We start from the raw sequence: 20,093 nt of genomic DNA on the forward strand, positions 1-20,093 counted from the left end.
TTAATCTTCATCTGGGGCGATACCAACTATGATATTGTTCCTAGAGGGATTAAACTGGTTTTGGTTTTGCACTAGTTAATCCAAATTACACGGGACTTCATCGGTTGCCATAGCTTGAAAGACATGTATTTCCATTTCACCGTGGCTGGCAACGGGGGAAGACATGGATGTTAATAGTGATGTTAATTTAGAGTTTCTCTTTCCATTTGGTAATTGAGGGTTGTAGGTTTTTTTTTTTTTTTTTTTTTTTTTTTTTTTTTTTTATAGTTGTGAGATAAGGGAGACTTGTTTTCCATAGGTGATGTCGTTAATCTAATTAGATCGAGTAGGTTGGCCGGGCTGGAGAGCAGTGTTTTATTGGTCTTGATAAGTGGGGAAGGGTGGTACATGCAAACACTCTGACGCTCAAGTTAGTAAGTAGCAAAGATTGAGAGGTATCCAAAGAATATAAGAGAAGTCGAGAAGGAATTTATGAGCGGTCATTACGAAAGGCCTCAACATATCATTGTTGTATAGCCGTTGTGGCGTTAATTCACTTGGACATTACGAAGCAAAAAGAACTTTATGATGGGTGGGCTTGGTCTGTATTAGGTACAACCAGTGACGGATCCAGGAATTTCAATAAGTGGGGTCAATATTGTTTATCATAAATACTTATACAAAAATATACAAATTTATAACCAATAAAATAATGACAATATTATCATTAACAAAGAAACTACTTTTGACAATTGCAGTTGTCACATATAGTAGTAATGTTTGAGTACTTCTTGTGCTATGCTATTCCACAAATGTGATGCAGTTGCAGCTATGCTATTCGTTGGACGAAATCCTACATATTGTTGTTGATGATGTCTGAATTGGGTTTTATTTGATCATTAATAGGTCTTACTTGTTGGATCTTACTTTGCAAACTTATTGCAGCTATGTTATGCTAGTAGCCCTTGTTGGAGCTTACTTTGCAACTTGTTTTAAAATGGAAGCAAGGAATAGAGAACGTATGTTAGTGGAATATCATACTTTTTCTTCGTGAATATCATACTATTACAATATATTATCATATTTTTGGCAGAATTAATGCACTGGTTAAATTCAGGCTACCGAAAGAAAAAAAAGGAAGAATAAATACATTACACCGTGAACTGTCATACAAAGAGACAGAATACAGTCGATTATCCTTTGTAGCTCACAAATGGTCTGCAAGGGATGATCTTGTGATGTTAGAATGTTTTTGACGAGGGAGAAGCTAAGAAAAAAGAGAGAATCCAGTACACGACCTGGCTTTCAATAGTCGGAGCATGCAGCTAAGTCAGAATCACTATATGCAATAAATTTGCATTCATAAGAAGACTATTCATTTACTAGGGTAGGTTTTGATTATGCATAAAGGTTCTTATACACAAAGATTAGGAGTGCTAACAACATAGGAGAGGTCAAGGTGTGTGTGTGATGAATTCTGCAAGTTGTGTGTTCTATCTAAGGCTTAACCTTATTTCTACATCGTCGGTTTAACCTTCTTTCTTGCTTTTGTACACACGTTGCTTTCAAAATTGATACATTTCATTATTTTCTAATATGTAGTTCTATCACAGCTTTCAAAGATATTAGGATTGTACATAGCGTAAAGGGCAACCAAGAAACTCCAAAGATTGCTCTAAAATGCAATAACACCAAGAAACTCCACAAATACTCATTACGTTTAAAACACAAGCAAAGTAAGACAATAAGATAGTACCTAGGAAATCTTCAAGGTATTTTACATAGAAAAGTATACTACACATGTTTCTTGGGTTAGAAATGAATGTAATGCATTCTTATTTCTTAAACATGTTGGAGTCTTAAACACAAGTTCTTTTTGGGTGATTTTTTACTCCATTACACATGCTTCCTATAGTAGAGGCATTTTCAAAATTTATACTGAACTTTAGATTTTTATAAAATTGGTTTGTACTGTCGACCCACCACCATTAAACTCTTTATAATCTCAAATTATTTACTAATTAGTCTTATCCCATTTTATTGTTACATATAAACGTACGATTCTTTATCCTTGATTAGCATTGTAACCAAAAAAGTACGATTCTTTATCCTTAAGATCATCTTAAATGCAACTCTAACAAGATTTATTCCATATTCCTTAATTTTACATAGGAAAGTGCAACTCTAACAAGATTAATTCAATGAACCATATATTTAGAAATGTCTACAAAGGTTAATCTACTTACAAATTGGATCGCAGCAAGCAAGGAATTTTCTGTCAAGGCATCCGTTTATTTATAACATGAAAACTCAGATTTTTTTTTTTGACTAAAAAAAAAACCCAGATTTAAATACATGTAGATTGAGTTTAATAGTAACCCAGTGCACATGTCATGTAAAGAAATTATAAAAAGAAATGACACGTCAAGACTAAATTCATACATAGTACTCCCAACAGAATAGTCATCGATAATTGATGTCTACGCTGCCCAAAACAGAACACTCACATAGAAACATAATATGATATTTTTATCGATATAACATAGCATTAAGCATATACCAATTAAAACAGTTGTAAGAGTTTCAGACTTAATAATAGAAACTTAACCACAATGACAACTTCAAATTTTGTCCTTTAAAAGTTATGATGGTCTATATCAGTCCTGTATTGTTTGACAAAAAGTAATATCTTTCAAGATCATAGATAAATTAAGAGTAGTTAATTTTAGACAAAGAAACTAGCAAGTTACAATTAGCAAAAAGATATCTGGTATAAACCTAATTAATCCAATAATAACATGTTAGTTCCACATATGCATTTGAATTAAATAGTATAATCAATTAGTTATTATCGTCTATAGTTTGGCATCATGAGAAGAACTTCTCATTTCCTAAGGAATGATACCACATCAAAAATAAGAAACACTGGTATAGTAGGCTATTCTTAACCAGCAAAGCTCTACTGTGCTAAGCTGCATATAGCATATCCTAAGTTTCCAAAAACAATTTAGCAACAGGTAAGCATATAAACATCAACTGTTTAAATAAAGCGTTCGATAATGTGAAACTAATTGTCTGAAAAATAATACCTCATAAAAATTCTTAATCCAAACCATACAACTGAATATTCATCAAATAAAGAAAAGCTCAAAGATAATAACTAACGTTCTAATCCAAGATAGTAAGTTCTACTTTATTCATACCGTCTACTTATTCAGAATGTACTAATCAAATATAATAACCTATCTCCTCCCTAAAGACGACTTCTCTTATTTTACTGGTGGCATTTTCACATTTGAAGTTCTTGTGCGATTTTGTGGCTTCTTTTGTTTCTTTGGTGGAATTTTCACATTTGAAGTCCTTCAACCATTTTGTGCATTCACTTGCTTCATCGGTGGCATTTTTACATTTGAAATCCTTGAGCGCTTTTGCGGGTTCTCATGTTTCATTGGTGGCAGTTGCACATTTGAAGTCCTTGAACGAATTTGTGGATTCTCTTGTTTCATCATGGCATTTGCACATTTGAAATCCTTGAGGATTTTTGTGGATGCCAGTTTCTTTTGCATTCTTATTCGATCTACTTTCGTTTGTTCGGTGAAGCGTTGCCAAAGATTGTACCGTTGTTGGATTTGCCCCTGTAGTAGAAATTGGTTCAAAATTTGCAACATTGTTGTTAATGTCACCCCTCTCAAGCTCCTGCAACAGAAATTAAAGTAGGGAACATGAAAGGTTCCGCTGTGAACCGTTCCAAATTAGAAACCATACACATGAAAAACTGAGGGTAAGGATATGAAGTAACTTTTGCATAGGCCGCATTTAAATTTTCCACCTCACCTGAAACTCTAAGGTCATGTAGTACAGGAGATTGAGGCATAATTAGAAAATCATTCACGAGGACCAAATGACGCATATCAATCCAAGCTAACATTCCTCAAATAATGACAACCAGAACGAATTCCTGAATTTTCGCAATTCATGTACTTCAAAAGAAAACTAATTGCATCTTTGCGAAGTATTGAACAAGCACCGAGCATAATTTTAATTGCATTAGCTTTCTTAAAATCAAATGGAATATCAAGCATAGCATCAGGATCACATTTAGCCCTCTCTCTAAGTTCCCGAATAGAGTTTATCATGAAAGTGTTATAGTTTTCCTCATTAGTGAACTTCTTGAAAAGGGTTAGAATACAACAGCCAAAGTAGACAAGTATTGTAAACCAATCCAATTGAGGGCTATTATTAATATGCTCCTGCAATATTGAGTCCCAACTCCCAAGTATTGTACGCACATGCTGGTAATCTCGCATATCCAGGGTTTATACCTATATCAAGTAATGATGTTGTGACAGAATCATGGGATTCAGAAGATACATCGTTTATCATAGAACAAACACAAGTGCATACCTCCTTGTTATCAGTAGAAGGATTTGCCTCCTTATATGCAACAGTGAAAGGCATACCTCCTAAATTCAATGATTCTGTGGTATAAAAAGGATATTTCATCAGTTTCAAGCTTCCAAAAATTCCCTTTATAAACTCCTTAGGAATCTCTCCTATGGTGGGATATTTTTCCCTCAATCCATTCATCGTTAACTCTAGAAATTAAAATAAATATTCAAGTTAGAGAATGAAGATGAAGTATCAGTTTATATATTTATAAATAAATATAATTTGTTGCCAATTTAAATCTTATGTGGAGTAAAAACAAAATAATTTTGTAGGAATGAAAAACATATTAAAGGGAGGCAAACTAGTTGGGTGAGTTGGAGGCGAATTTTCAAACCAAAATCTAAGGGAGGTTTGGGGGTGAAGGATATCAATTTGGTTACAAAGTCTCCTAGCTAAGTGGAGGTGGAGGTTAGTTCAAGAAGATTGTCCTCTTTGGAAGCAAGTGCTTATTGATAAATATGGGATCAAAGCGGCGCCCTTGGATTGTGGTTTGACGGATTGGCATGAAGAAGTTTTCCATAATATTTGGAAAAGTCCGGCACCGTTAAAAGTGGTGGCTTTTTCGTGGAAACTACTTCTTGACCGTATCCCCTCTCGTGTTAACCTCGCGTTGAGAAATGCGTTAGGTCCGGAATTGTCTTTGTCATGTGCGTTATGCGGCCGTCTCGAGGAGACTTCGACTCATCTCTTCTTGCATTGCCGAGTGACGGATTTGGTTTGGGCTTCGGTTGCAAGTTGGTTAGATTTCGGTCTAATAACTCCGTCTGATCTTTATGTTCACTTCCTCCGCTGGTCGGACGAAGCTTTGAGTTTGAAGGTACGTTGCGGTTTTTGGTTAATTTGGCACGCTACTATTTGGGTCCTTTGGAAGGTGAGGAACGACCGTATTTTCTCGAACCGGGTTAAGGAGGTGGCTGAGATTGTGGAAGAGGTTAAAGTCTTATCTTGGCAATGGAGTTTATCTAGGGTGTCGAAAGCCTCGTGCCTCTTTTATGAGTGGTGTTGGAACCCAAAGGAGTGCATTAGGAGAGGGTAGCGTGTTTGGTCCTTTGGCTTTCATGTTGGTGGTGTCTGTTTTTAGCTTGCCCCTGCTGCTATTTTTCTTTTTTTCTGCTGCCTGTGTGTCGCTCTGTTTGCGCTTGGCTGTAGTTTTTGGGGTTTGGCCTTATTGGCCTTTTGTATGCTTTATTAGCTCTTTTATGCACTTCACGTGAAGGGGCTTCTCATCACTGATGTTTGTTTGTCTCTCAACACTGATGTTGTATCTTTTATGATTAGATAGTTACATGTTTCCTCAATATTTTTTGTGCCATTTGTTTTCATGATATATAGCATATCCTAAGTTTCCAAAAACACTTTAGCAAAAGCAGGCATATCAAGATCGAGTGTTTAAATAAAGCGTTCGATATGGTAAAATAATTGTCTGAAAATACCTCAAAAATTCTTAAATCAAACCATACAACTGAATTCATGAAATAAAGAAAAATCTCAAAACCAAGCATTTAATAGTCAATATCAAAAGTAAAAGTAAAAATACGATGATGTAGTCATAAGGCCATCTACTTATTCATGATGTACTAATCCAAGATAATAACATGAGTCCTCTCTTGTTTTACCGGTGGCATTTGCACATTTGAAGTCCTTGAGCGCTTTTGTCGATTCTCTTGTTTCATCGGGGGCATTTGCACATTTGAATTCCTTGAGAGATTTAGTGGATTCTCTCGTTTCACCTGTGGCATTTGCACATTTGATGTCCTTGAGCGCTTTTGTGGATTCTCTTGTTTCACTTGTGACCTTTGCACATTTGAAGAGCTTGAGCCATGTTCTGGAAAAGCTGTTAGGTGAAGTGTTACCAAAGATTGTACCATTGCTGGATTTGCTTCTGTAGTAGAAATTGACTCAAAATTTGCAACATTGTTGTTATTGTCACCCCTCTCCAGCTCCTGCGCAACAGCAAGTAAAGTAGGAAACATGGAAGGTTCGACTTTGAACCGTTCCACATTAGAAACCATACACATGAAAAACTGAGGGTAAGCATGGCAAGTAACTTTTCTAATGGCCTCATTTAAATTCTCCACCTCTCTTGAAACTCTAGGGTCACGTAGGACAGGAGATTGCGGCGTAATTAAAAAATCATTCATGAGGATCAAATGTCGCATATCAACCCAAGCTAATAGATTCCCCAAATAATGACAAATAGAAGCAATTCCTGAATTTTCGCAATTCATGTACTTCAAAAGAAATTTAATTGCATCCTTGCAAAGCACTGAACAACCACCAAGCATAGTTCTAATAGCATTCACTTTCTTATAATCAAATGGAACTTCAAACGTAGCATCAGGATCACATTTAGCTCTCACTCTAAGTTCGCGAATAGAATTTGTCATGAAAACGGTATAGTTTTCCTCGTTAGTAAATTCCTTGAAAAGTACAAGGATACAACAACCAAAGTAGACAAGTACTGAAGGCAAATCGAAATTCATTGTTTGGTAACCATCCATAGGTCGGTAACCACCATAGATATTAAAGATTGCTAACCCCCATGATTGGTTAGCATAGGTTAGTGACCCCGCCCATGCACCAGGTTTTATACCTATTGCATCCAATGCTGTTAACGCGGAGTTCTGGAATTCAGAAGATACACAAGTTATCATAGCACAAACACAAATGCATAACTCCTTGTTATTTTCTGAAACAACCGCCATATTATATGCCTTTGTGAAATAAGCCACACTAGTCTGGTTCATAATAAACTTCTTTGGTATTTCTTCAGTGGGATACCTTTCCCTCAGTCCATTCATTGTTGAACTCTATAAAATAAAATAAGTAGTCAAATTAGAGATTGAAGATGAAGATCAAGCTATATATATATATATATATATATACACACCCACACTCATATTGTAATATGAAACAATTATCATTAGGAGTGGCAAAGTGATCCACCAAATCTATATCCATTATAAAATTCATCCAATCCATCCACCAAACAATATTTTTTAATGGATTGTATTCAATCCATCCATATAAAAATATGGATTCAATTCATTTAACTCATTTTTAAAATCCAATGGATTAATTGAACTATTAATATAAATCTAATATATAAAAAATCCAAATAATCAAAAACTAAAATATTTAATGTTAAAATTAATTTAGAACTAAGAAATTGGAAAAGTTTGAAAAAACAAAACACAAAATTATAGAAATTTAATAGGGGTGACAAAATTGATAGCTTGGATAGATAAAACTATTTTCGAGTGAATAGGCAAAAAACCTTTGAAATTATTGTAACTTTCGTCAAAAACCCCATGACTTTTAAGAAACTTCAGAAACCCCCATGAAATTTTAAATGTTAGTCAATTATCCCCCTCCGTTTGTTTTGGCTTTTAAAACCTATAACGTGGCAGTTAACTGTACACATGGCACCTTCACACGGACTTGATGTCATGCCACGTCACGGGGGGTATTGATTATTTTTTATTTTTTGCTATTTTTTTGTCAAATTTGTTCTTTTTTTTTGCTTTTTTTGTTGTCTAAAATCTGTGATTATAAAAATAGGCAAATAACCCCCTCAAATTTAACGCATATATGCAAATACCCCCCTCAAATTTAAAACCTATGTACAAATATCCTGAAAACAAATGGCACAATAAACATTGAGGAAACATGTAACTATCTAATCATAAAAGATACAACATCAGTGTTGAGAGACAAACAAATTATGTCTACTATACTATAAAATGTTAAAAATATAAAGATAAATGCAACTCAGGATTAGCTCCCATCCTGGAATCATGCCAATACTTTTGTTAGGGTACAATATCTCATTATTTTGCATCATTTGTCAAACCTCCAATATGAAGACTGTGTTGAAGAAGACAAGTATAGATACAACTAAACAAACTTTGATTCTGGCTTTGGATTATTTTGAAAATAATACACTTTTGACAACTACTTGAATAAACATTAAAATTAATCATTTCCCCAATATCAATTGTAAACAATGTGCCAAAGAGGAATAAATCAATAAATAAATTTTATTCACATTTTTTTTACAGATCTAAGCAAAATAAATTAAATAATATCAAAGTCAATAGGAGAGTGAATATATATATATATATATATATATATATATATATATATATATATATATAGGCGCAGTATTAGTTTTAATCCATTGAGAGTTTTCATATATTCGAGGAAGACAAGCATTATTGCTTACTTGGTTATGGTAGACCTAACGATATAGAGATTTGCTTAACTCTATTTTCTCAACTGTTCATTGAGTTCTCCTCTTTCAAATGTTACCCTCTGTCTCTATTTATTTATAGTCGTTATTTAAGTTTTTAAAAAAATGGTGGGAACATAACTGACGAAAAACAATGGATTCGATAATTATGCAACCGCAATCAAATTAGTAGTATGAACAATATAACATTAAAAAATGGCATTAATGTATGAACAATATAACATCATTGCTATAATGGGTGCATGTTTGGGTTCACTATAGTAACTAGCAAATGTTATTGTCACAGTCTTAATTGTTCTTTTGTCAATATTTTTTGTTTTTATTTTGAAGAACAACATAACAAGAAAATCAGAACAACAAAAATTATTGAAACAACATAAGTGAAGAAAAAAAAAAACCAGAAATCGGTGGATCAAAATTATTGAACATGGAAGAACAAATGTTACTTACGAAAAATAAAAGAGAACGGGAAACAAACCAGAGAAGAAGAAAGGAACCCTAGAACGTGGAATAAGGAAGGAAGGACGGCGGCGACGGTGGTGAAGATGGCGACACTTCAGGGATGGTGATGAATGGAAACCATGATGAAGTTGAAGGGGAAGACGAAAGATGTGGAGCGTGTAAATGGAAACCACTAAAAAAAAAAAAAAAAACCTAGTTTAGTGGTTTTGGGTTTGAGAGAAAAACAAATTTCAAATAGAGTGAAAAACCAACTTAAACCTTTGTTTTCAAAACTGATTTTTAAAACTAAGGAAATCAGCGCAATTTTTGTCTGCTAGGAATAAGGGAGAGATTAAACAAAAAGCCAAAAATTGTGGAGAATCAGGACCCAAATGAAACCTGATTTTTTTTTTTTTTTTTGGTAAACAACCTGAATTAATTCCTATCTGGGAAGGGAAATAATGATTCCTATGATCATGGGATTTTATTGAATAAATTAGAGCTAGTGATCAAATAGTGTGAAGCCGAGAAAGGGGTGGAATTCAAATTTTTCATGGGGAGGGAAGAATTGCATAAATCATTATAGGTTTGCCCTCGAGGGAAGGCAGTGTATATTTATACCATTATATTTATATACCCTCTCCGTCTCAAATTATATGTTACTTCATATCACACAAATTAAAAAATGCAATTAATATTGCATCGAGATGAGAAATTTCACTTTATAAAAATATTGTTCATTAGTATGAAAAAGAAAAAATTAATATAAATTAGTAAATAGGAAAGGCCATTATGGGAAAAGAAATGTCAATGTTCATTGATATTGTAAAAGAACATATAATTTAGAACAAATATATTTTTCTAGAATGAGATATAATTTGCGACAGTAGAAACAATGTACGTCATCTTACGCAAAGAGATAGACATGTTAGTTTCAGAGTTTATGTTAGTTCTAACATAAAAAGGGGGATAAAAGAGTGTAATTTAATGTGTCAAAAAAAAAAAGAGTGTAATTTAAATTTTTTTAAGCAGAAGAATGTTAATTACTTTTAAAATATATTTAGATGATTTCTTCAAAAAAAAAATATATTTAGATGATAAGCACAAATCAATTAGTGATGGTTTTTTTTTTTTTGACGATAATTAGTGATGGTAACAATAAGGAAATATGGTAACTTTTCAAAAAATGAATTATCTATCCAAAAAAAGAAAAATGAAGGTTTCCTGTCATGTGTGGGTAATGGAGCAAGGAGTTAAACCAATTCACAAGTTTCCCCTAATATGGATGCTAATAAAAAAGATAGAATTACTATTTCTAGAAAAATTTATCATATACCCCAACACTTCCTTACTCTACAAACTATAAAAGTGCAACTATTACCCTTTTATCCTATGAAATGGCCATATATTTTTCTAGAATGAGATATAATTTGCGACAGAGAGAGTATAAGCACAGTAGAATCAACACTTCTAAAGACATCATGTGCATGTTGAAATTTAATTCATATTCTAATGTTAGTTAGTTAGTTAGTATGGGTTAGTTTAGTTAGTTAAGGTGTTAACCCATCATGTATCAATTTATCTGTGGAATCTTTAACATGTACCCTTATAACAATGTTATGCATGTAACCAAATCTATGAAACAATAGTAGGAAAAAAATTATAAATAAAACCTGCAAAAATAGATTATAAAAAATAGAAGTTAGGTATTGTGAATTAAAACATATTTATTTTATAAGTTTGACATAATGTCAATTCAATGAGTACATTTCATTATGTAGAATCACCCATATACACATTTTTTTTTTGTTTATTTATTATTTTTGCAAATCTCCTAGCTTAAATCAATTTGTCTATGAACTGCACGAGCACCTACTAAAGAAACAAAAATTATATTTGCTAAAACAAGACAATATGAAGAGAAACTAAATCTAGACACAATTGTTGATGGTAATAAGATCACAGTAATGCTCTCTTTTGCACCAAAAAAATAACTAAAAATAAGATCATAGTAATGGTTTTTTGTTTTTACCGGCGACTAGCAATTTTTATTCTCACAATCTATCACGCATGCTTCATAGTTGTGTATTATGTGTGGAAGACATGACATGGTACACTTTATTTCGCAAGATGCTCTTGGCCATCCTTTGAGCTTAGTTGGCCCATATTCTTCAGATGGAGAGTTGCATTCAACATATGCAGGGGCGAATGGTAGTATAAGGGAGGGGTAGCCCTTGCTACCCCAAAAAAAATATTTTTTTGAGTGAGTAGGTATATTTTTATATTTAGCTACCCCTAATAATATATATTTAGCTACCTCAAGTTTTATTTTAAGTGAACTAATTTTTTCTATCTTTATTTAACTTTCAGTTGAACTTCAAATTATTTAATCGTGTCGTATAGAAACCTGAAGATTAACACCCAAAAGAGATAAATAAAAGTGATCTTTATAGTTTATCTAATACAAAGTGGGGGGAAGCACTTGGGTGACATTATGTCACCGTGACATTAAATCTGGGCCACACAACACACATTGTCACACCACATCTGGGCCACACAACACATACAACACATATGAGCCACACAACACAACACATTTGTGTGGCCCAGATTTAATGTCACGGTGACTTAATGTCACCCAAGTATTTTCCCAAAGTGGGCCCATACCCACATCTCACCACAGAATTATTATTAATAAACAAAACAAGGTAAAGTGCATTTTATCTCTTCAGTCACAACACAACACACAAACCACTAAAATTAACACTGCCATGCGATAGCAACACAATACACAGGCAACACAATACACAGTACACGAGAGAAACAAACAATCCATGCGATAGCAACACTGCCATGGTGACCTAAAAGTTACATGTTAACTACAAGCAACATTAATTAGATTCTCAGTTCACCCAGGTTATCAGGTATGATCTCAATTCACATTTCACAATAATCTCATTTAGTTTGAAATCAATTTTTTATGTTTTGCTTTGGAATTTAGAGATAGCAACACAAACCACTAAAATTTGTGTTATACAAATTAGGAATTGATACATATTAGGTTAGGAATTGATACAAACCACTATTTTGCTTTGGAATTTAGGTGAGGAAAAACAAATTAGGTTATTTGTGTTATACGTATACTGAATTTTACTTCGGGTTCTTATTATTTTTTTTGTTGTGATATTTGATTTAAACAACAAAAATTCTTATGTTTATTTGATCTATTATTCTAATGTGGCTTTTTTGGTACAAAATAGTTTATTGCCGCATTTTTTTGGTATAATCCGTTCTTGTTGAATCAAGTGTATATTTTATTAAGAACATTTTATATAAGTAATAGTTATTGTGAATTTTTTTGCCTACTGCATTAGATTAGTTTAAAAAAAAAAATTATATGTGGCCACCTCATAAAATTATCGCTAGCTTCGCCGCTGAACATATGTAACAATTAACATAATCATTAACATCATCACAACACATTTTCTTATCATTCTTACTTCCATGACTCTTTTCGGTGTGTATATTTTAACAATCTCTATTATAGTTTTATTCTTTTGTGATGTTTTATAGCCAAAAAAGGGGAAGGTATCCAAAAAAAAAAGGGGGAAGGTATAAGACTTTTCAAGCGTAAAGCAAAACGCATCATAGTAATTTTCAAATGTAAAAAAGTCAAATCAATATCTACTAGAATTCTCTTTTTAGTGATTTTTAGGTTTCTCAAAAGACCTTATTTATAGCCATAAAGGTGTATCTATTAGAGTTTTCAAACGTAAAGAAAAATACATGATAACAAATTCCAAATATATTCTTAAAAAAAAAAAATTCAAATATAAGAATTCAAATTATAGTATATAAAAGAGAATAAAAATATTAATGAAATCAAAGCATACAAATTTCCATATTTTAGAGTTCGACATCAATCAGAATATCCATAGCACCTCCTTTCAATTTGGAAAGGAGTTTAAACATAAAACACATCTTTACTCAAAGTGGAATTAACTCGTGAAATGAGAAGTGCTATATTCAACGAAAAAAAGATCACGAAAAACTTCGTGAAAATGAAAGGAACAAATTATATAGGAGGATTTAGTGGAAATCAAGGGAAGGTGGGAAATAAATGGAAGTAAAACAAAAAAAATGCGTGGAAGAATAGCTTCGCTATGTCCTCGTGAGGAAAAATTTGCTGGATATAGAATTATCCCTCTTGAAATTATCTTAGATTCATTTAAAATTCTTTGGAAGAAACATTAAAGGTGAATACAATGGCACGCTTAATGTTTGATTTATATGCACTCATCATCCAGATATTTAATGATATGTCATATTTTTGTATTAGTTTGTTTATAATAAAAATTAAATTTTGAATGAGTTTTGTCTACTGGGTATTGGTATCAAACCAAGTTTCAGGGTATCCAAGAATTTACCAACATTAAAACTCATAGAGACTTTGCAAAATGTTTACATAACGAAATTAAAACTTTGATATATAGAAATTATTGTAGAACTTGATAAATTCTAGACTCAATTTCCGATCCAGCTCTGATTTGACATATTAAACTATGAGTCTAGATATCTTAAAAAAAACATCAACATGGGTTGAGATATATTATCACAGAGTGTGTTTTATCCGCTAAACAGTATGTACTGGACAGAACAACACAAGATTGAACGGAACAACACAAGGCAAAACGGCACATACAAACTTTTATGGTATTGAATAGTTTCTGGTCTTACATGATTTTTGGTGAACAAAAATTTATTTTGATACTTTAAGCTAATTGTCTGCGAGATAGAAAGTTGTGATATGGTTTAGTGAGGGACAAGAATTTCATTTTTCGTTTTATCCATTGCCTTCGGTTTATCCTGTTCCTGAAACAGTTTTACAAATCAAACATTATACTATTGGATTAAACGCACCCACAATGAGTTTCCAAAAGATTCTCGTATTTTTAGCAGATCAAACGCACCCACAATGAGTTTCCAAATGATTCTCATATTTTGTGTCATTATATGAGCATCAATATATTTTATCTTTGTCAGGAGATATGCTTGTAGTCACCCTGCTGAAGGATATGCTGGAAAGGACCATTTTGAGAAGCTTTGTTAGACGTATGTCATTCTTGACTTACAAGAATTTGAATAAGCTATTATTTAGTTATTTTGCATCTGCTGTTGTATATTTAGTTTATTTGCTTTCTCATTTATACTGAGTTTTATACTAAATTAGTATTTCCTCCCGTTTCAATTATAAGAGAAAATTCACTTTTTAGATTCATTCAATAAACGATGTATCTAGTTCTTAATATAATCTAGATATATCATTTATTAAATGAATTTAAAAAATAATTTTTTCCTTATAATAAAGACCGGAGTTTCTAAAAAGTACATTATAAGTTTAATATGTTCAAAAGGCAGGCCTTTACCATTTTTAATAAACATAAATTTTGTAATTATGAAAAATTTTGGACAAAAATAATATTTTAGCAAAACTTACAAAAAAAATATAAGGTTCATTAGATAACCCCTTATATTTGTACTTACTGTTTTCTTTTTTAATTTGTCATCATATCTATATTGTGTTCATTATGGTGTTTCTTATCATTCAACTATAAATCTATAATTTTTATGGAGGGGTGAGTGGTGCATGCTGTAGATTTTGGCATTATATATTTTTCTAACTAGTTGGAATAGAGTTCTAATTATATGGTGTTTTTCTATTTTCTAAATTTTATCTTCTTTAAGAAAACACTACCCCCTCATCTTTTTTTTATCTACCTCACTTCAATTCTCTTTATTTTCTAAAATTAGAATTAAATTTTATTAAGTTTTACTGTTCTTTTAATTTTATGGACTGATGCATTTCCATTGCGTTTGTATAGATGTTCAGTGTTTACTCTTAATGATACAGCTGAAGCTAACTGTAGAATGGGTTGAAAATGTTCTTCTAAATCATTTAGAGGCTTAATTGTCACTAACTTTGCCGCCATTTCTCTATATACATATATATATATATATATATATATATATATATATATATATATATATATATATATATATATATGTACGTATGTATATATGTATATATGTGAGGTCCATGTCATGTGAATTGTTTATTTTTCTATGCAATTCACTATTTTCTATCAGTGACGGATCCAGAAATTTTAATAAGTGAGGTCAAGTTATATCATAAAAAATTTATAAACGCGTAAGCGTGCGAAAATTATACAAGTTATATTTATAATTGCCCTAAAATGTTTATTTTTTTTAAAATATTTGTCCATTTCTAGCAGGGTATAAATAATATAACCATAATTAATTATTTTTTCACCACCAACGTATCGTCAGTCACAACATTTTTCAACAAATATAAGAAAAGTTTATATTATAATAATAGTTGAATGGTCTTGCTAACGATATGCTCTGAGATAATTGGTTAAAGATTTCATAAAAGAAAATTTTATCTTAAAAATAAGCATTATTTTATAATAATTATAACAACTTTTTATAAAAAAAAAACTACTTATTCTGATTTATTAACTAATGCTCTTAGAACACTCGTTAGGATCTTTCTTAGTTTTGTAATATTTTATATGTAATAAATAGAGTATGTAAAGACAATAATATTATATAAAGAGAGGTCAAACTAGATATATATTTAAATTTGGGTTAAAAATACAATACACGTGTGGAGGCAAGTGGGGTCGCTTGACCCCATTGCCCCCACATTAGATCCGTGCCTGTTTTCTATCACTGATATCATATAGAGTAAAAATGAAACACATTGTTATTGATTACTCCCTAATGCTAGAAATGCCAGGGACACACTCTCAACTATTGGTATTGGTCCCTAACATTAAGGAGTGTGTCCAGTGGCGGATCTTGAGATATTATGTTTGGGGAGCCAAATATTGATACAATATATATTAAACAGTTTCAAAAAATTGTTAGGATTATGAATTGTTGTGGAGGTTTGTTTGCTTGAATGTTGCATGGTGGACATTGGTTCAACGCCCACCAGGACTATTTTTTTGAATGTAAAACATTAAAAATACAAATGAAATACAAAAAAAAGGGTGTGAGAGAATCGAACACACGGCCAGGAGATGAATGAGGGGGTGGTGTTTAACCACTACAACAGCCGTTAAACTTTGACATATTATGACTAATATAATATTTATAGAGAAGTTGGGGGTGCAGTGGCACCTCGGGGTCTCTAAAGAGATCCGCCACTGAGTGTGTCCCTAGCATTCCTCTAGTAAATAATACCTAAAAAAGAATATCTAGATAAACCCATCAAGTAAGAAAATGAAAAGTGCCAAGATAAAACAACCTGTATGATTAAGTTAAGTCGCCTTTAACCATATTCTAATCAAATTTAGAAGTCACGAATAGTTTACAATTAAACCATATTCTAATCAAATTTAGAAGTCACGAATAGTTTACAATTACAAGCATACTGGTCTCACGCTGGACATCGATTATGAGGCATAAATTGGCGATGAATTTTTACCAAATCTTGTACTGTTTCTAGGTCTTCTCCTACAATTGAAGTTAACTCAAATTCAGCAACAGTTGAACAATTGTTGCCTTTTCTCTGCAGCTCTTGAGCAACATCAATCAAAGTAGGAAATCAGGAAGGTTACACCTTTGTCAACGCCTCCTTCGGAGCCAAATACATGAAAAACTAAGGGCAAAAATGAGACGTGATAGCAGTACTAGCGTCGTTGTAATTAATTTTCTAGCTCTTGTGAAAAATCAGAGTACGTAAGAGAGAGCAGGGAATTTGGCAATGCTAATTGAGCACACACTCTGTTGTGAAAAATCAGAGTACGTAAGAGAGAGCAGGGAATTTGGCAATGCTAATTGAGCACACACTTTCTGTCAAAGACTTTTGAACACTTAAGTAAACATTGGTCTACATCATCAATTTTTAAAAACCTATTACTTGTGGAACAGCTATGCCTGTTTAGATAACAACTTTTAGTGTTTACTATTAAAACTTCTTATAAAACAGAAAAGTCGCAGATGTATACCGTTCCTTTGCGGTTCTTAAATCTCCTGCTCAAACACAACTACCGCATGAACAAGCCAAGCACACACATGTTGTTTCTTTATTACATATTAAAAATAAGTTATTTCATGTTAACTATTAAAAATAAGGTCTTTGATTTTCCCACAAAAAAAGGTTAATTAACTTTCTCTCTATTTCTTCATTTTTGCTACAAAGACAAACCCAACCTGACTAAATGAACTCAAATCTCAAATTCTCCTCGTGAGTTATGTGCTTCAACACCCTAATGGATTTTAGAGGATTCGTGATCTATAATCTACGTGCGGTGCAAAAGATTGAATCGCCTCTTTTTCGCTTCTCAATATTTAATCGAGCTTAGGGGTGGTGGCGTCTAGCGCCATGCCTGTATGTAAACAATGATTTGGGGCGGTTAGAAGACAATGAGTGAAAACAAAGTTGATTAGGAGATTTTAATTTATATTTTTTTTTTCAAAAGACGGCCGGTTGCCAAATCTATGAATCAATCATCATAGAAAAAAATAAATAAAAAACACTTGCAAAAATAGATAATAAAAAATAGAAAGTAGGCATTATGAATTAAAATGAATTTATTTAAAATTGACACAATGTCAAATTCTATGAATAGATTTCATTATGTAGAGTTGCACATAACATACACGTTATTTATTTATTTATTTATTTATTTATTTATTTATTTATTATTGCTGCATATCTCCAAGCTTGAAGCAATTTGTGTATGCACTGCATGAGCACCTACAAGGTAAAACAAAATATATTATATTATTTATATTTGCTTAAAAAGAAGACAAAAAAAGATGAAGAGAAAGTAAATCTAGACACAATTGTTGATGGTAAGGATCATAGCAATATTTTGCTTTTTACCGGCGCCTAGCATTTCTTATTCATACAATCTTTCACGCACTTTTCCCATTTTTCTACTAGTCTTTGTCCAATACATTTTAAGTCACACTTAATTTCACACCATGCTCTTGGGATTCCTTTGAGCTTAGTTGGCTCAAATTCTTCAGAGGAAGATTTGCACTCAACATGTGTTACAATTAACATAATTATTAACATCATCACAACACCTTTTCTTATCTTGCTTACTTCCATGACTCTTTTTGATGTGTTTATGTTAACAATGCAAAAAGACCTTATTTATAGACACAAGAAGTGAAGGTATAAGAATTTTCAAGCGTAAAGCAAAACACATGATAATAGTTTTCAAATATAAAAAGTCAAATCAATCTCTATTAGAATTCTCTTTTTAGTGAGTTTTAGGTTTCTCAAAAGACCTTATATATAGCCATAAAGGTGTATGTATAAAAGTTTTCAAACGTAAAGGAAAACAGATGATAATAATTTTCAAATATCTGAATTCAAATTATATAATGTAAAAGAAAGTAAAAATTAATATCAATGAAATCAAAGAATAAAATTTCCATATTTTAGAGTTTAACATCAACCAGTATATCTATAACACCCCTTACAATTTGGAAAGAAGTTTAAACATATCTTTCGAATCGGAATGAAGTCTTGAATTTCTTAGATTCATTTTAAATTCTTTAGAAGAAACATTAAAGGCGAACACAATGTCACCCTTGAAGTTTGATTGAATATGTACTCACCATCGAGTTATTCAATGATATGTCATATTTTTGTACTAATTTGTTTAAGAATAAAGTCAAATTTTAAATGAGTTTTGCCTAATGGATATCAATATCTCTCCAAGCTTTAGGGTACCCAATAATTTACCAACGTTTAAACTCAAAAAGACTTTGCATAATGTTTACAAATAGAAATTAAAGTTTTGATATATAGATATGTATCTGATTTGATGTATTAAACGAAGTCTTGATATCTTAAAAAATAAAATAAACATCAACATCGGGTTATATCATTGAGTTTTCAAAAGAGGTACGAAACATTAATCTTAAGTTAAATTCTTAGATACAAAAAATGAATGCTTATTGGGTGAGATATATTATTTTAGATCACTCACTATATTCACGCACCAAACCCATTAGTATACCCGGACACCCAAAAAAATTAAAAAACATTTGTATTAGACTTGAGGGAGTGTGTTAAAGTCTCCTACAAAGAATATGAGAGATGGTATATGAACGAGGAGAAATGTTAGGAACACTCTTCTTCTAGCACTCTCCCTTACACTCGCTCTCTTATTGGGTGAAATCCATGTGGGTCTCACCACTTTATGTAGGATCCATTTCCAATGTGTGGTACCCACATGAATTTCACCCAATAAGAGAATGAGTGTTAGAGAGAGTCCTAAAAAGAGTGTCCATAGCATTCCTCTATGAACGAGTGTTTATAAGTGGGGTCAATTCTCACTTTACAAGCCGATTTTATGAGATTATGTTACGCTTAACAACAAATTCGAAGAAGAATCATATCTTCTATGTTAGTAGTGGTGCAAGATTACAGCATTATATGTTTTTCTAACTAGTTTGATTAGAGTTCAAACTCTACGGTGTTTATATATTTTCTCAAATTTCATCTTCTTTAAGAAAACACTCACCTCATATTTTTTTGTCTACCTCAATTCAATTTTCTCTAATTTAAAAGCTCTACAACTGTATTTTTTTTTATCGACCGACGCATTCCCATTGAATTTGTATAAGTGTATAGTGTTTACCTGTATAATGGTTTTAAAAGGTTATTCTAAATCATATAGAGGCTTGATTGTCACTAATTTAGCCCCCATTTCGTTGCATATGTGGTCTATCTCATGTGACTAGTTTAATTTTCTACGCAAGTCACCATTTCCTATCACTGATATAATAACACTACCCTGATAAATGAAGGAATACTCTTCTGATCTTATGAAATAAAATAATGTATTTAGTGATCTAACTGAGCATGTCATAATTAATGAAAGTCAGACACTAGTTTATCTGTTTTTATTGGCTTGTTCGT

General features: G+C 32.0%; 1 long non-coding RNA gene across 1 annotated transcript; it reads right to left on the reverse strand.

Moving 5' to 3' along the window:
• Positions 1–17,725: 17,725 nt before the first annotated feature.
• Positions 17,726–18,641, reverse strand: LOC146945163 (uncharacterized). The gene is made up of 2 exons (XR_015028160.1): positions 18,039–18,641; positions 17,726–17,909 (listed from the first exon to the last, which is right to left on the reverse strand). It is a non-coding gene; the product is annotated as an uncharacterized LOC146945163 (long non-coding RNA).
• Between the last annotated feature and the right edge of the window lie 1,452 nt (positions 18,642–20,093).

The sequence above is a fragment of the Medicago sativa genome, chromosome 2 (genome assembly GCF_051527215.1).
Source record: "Medicago sativa cultivar Bolivia chromosome 2, Bolivia_mono, whole genome shotgun sequence".
In the NCBI taxonomy this organism is placed as follows: domain Eukaryota; kingdom Viridiplantae; phylum Streptophyta; class Magnoliopsida; order Fabales; family Fabaceae; genus Medicago; species Medicago sativa.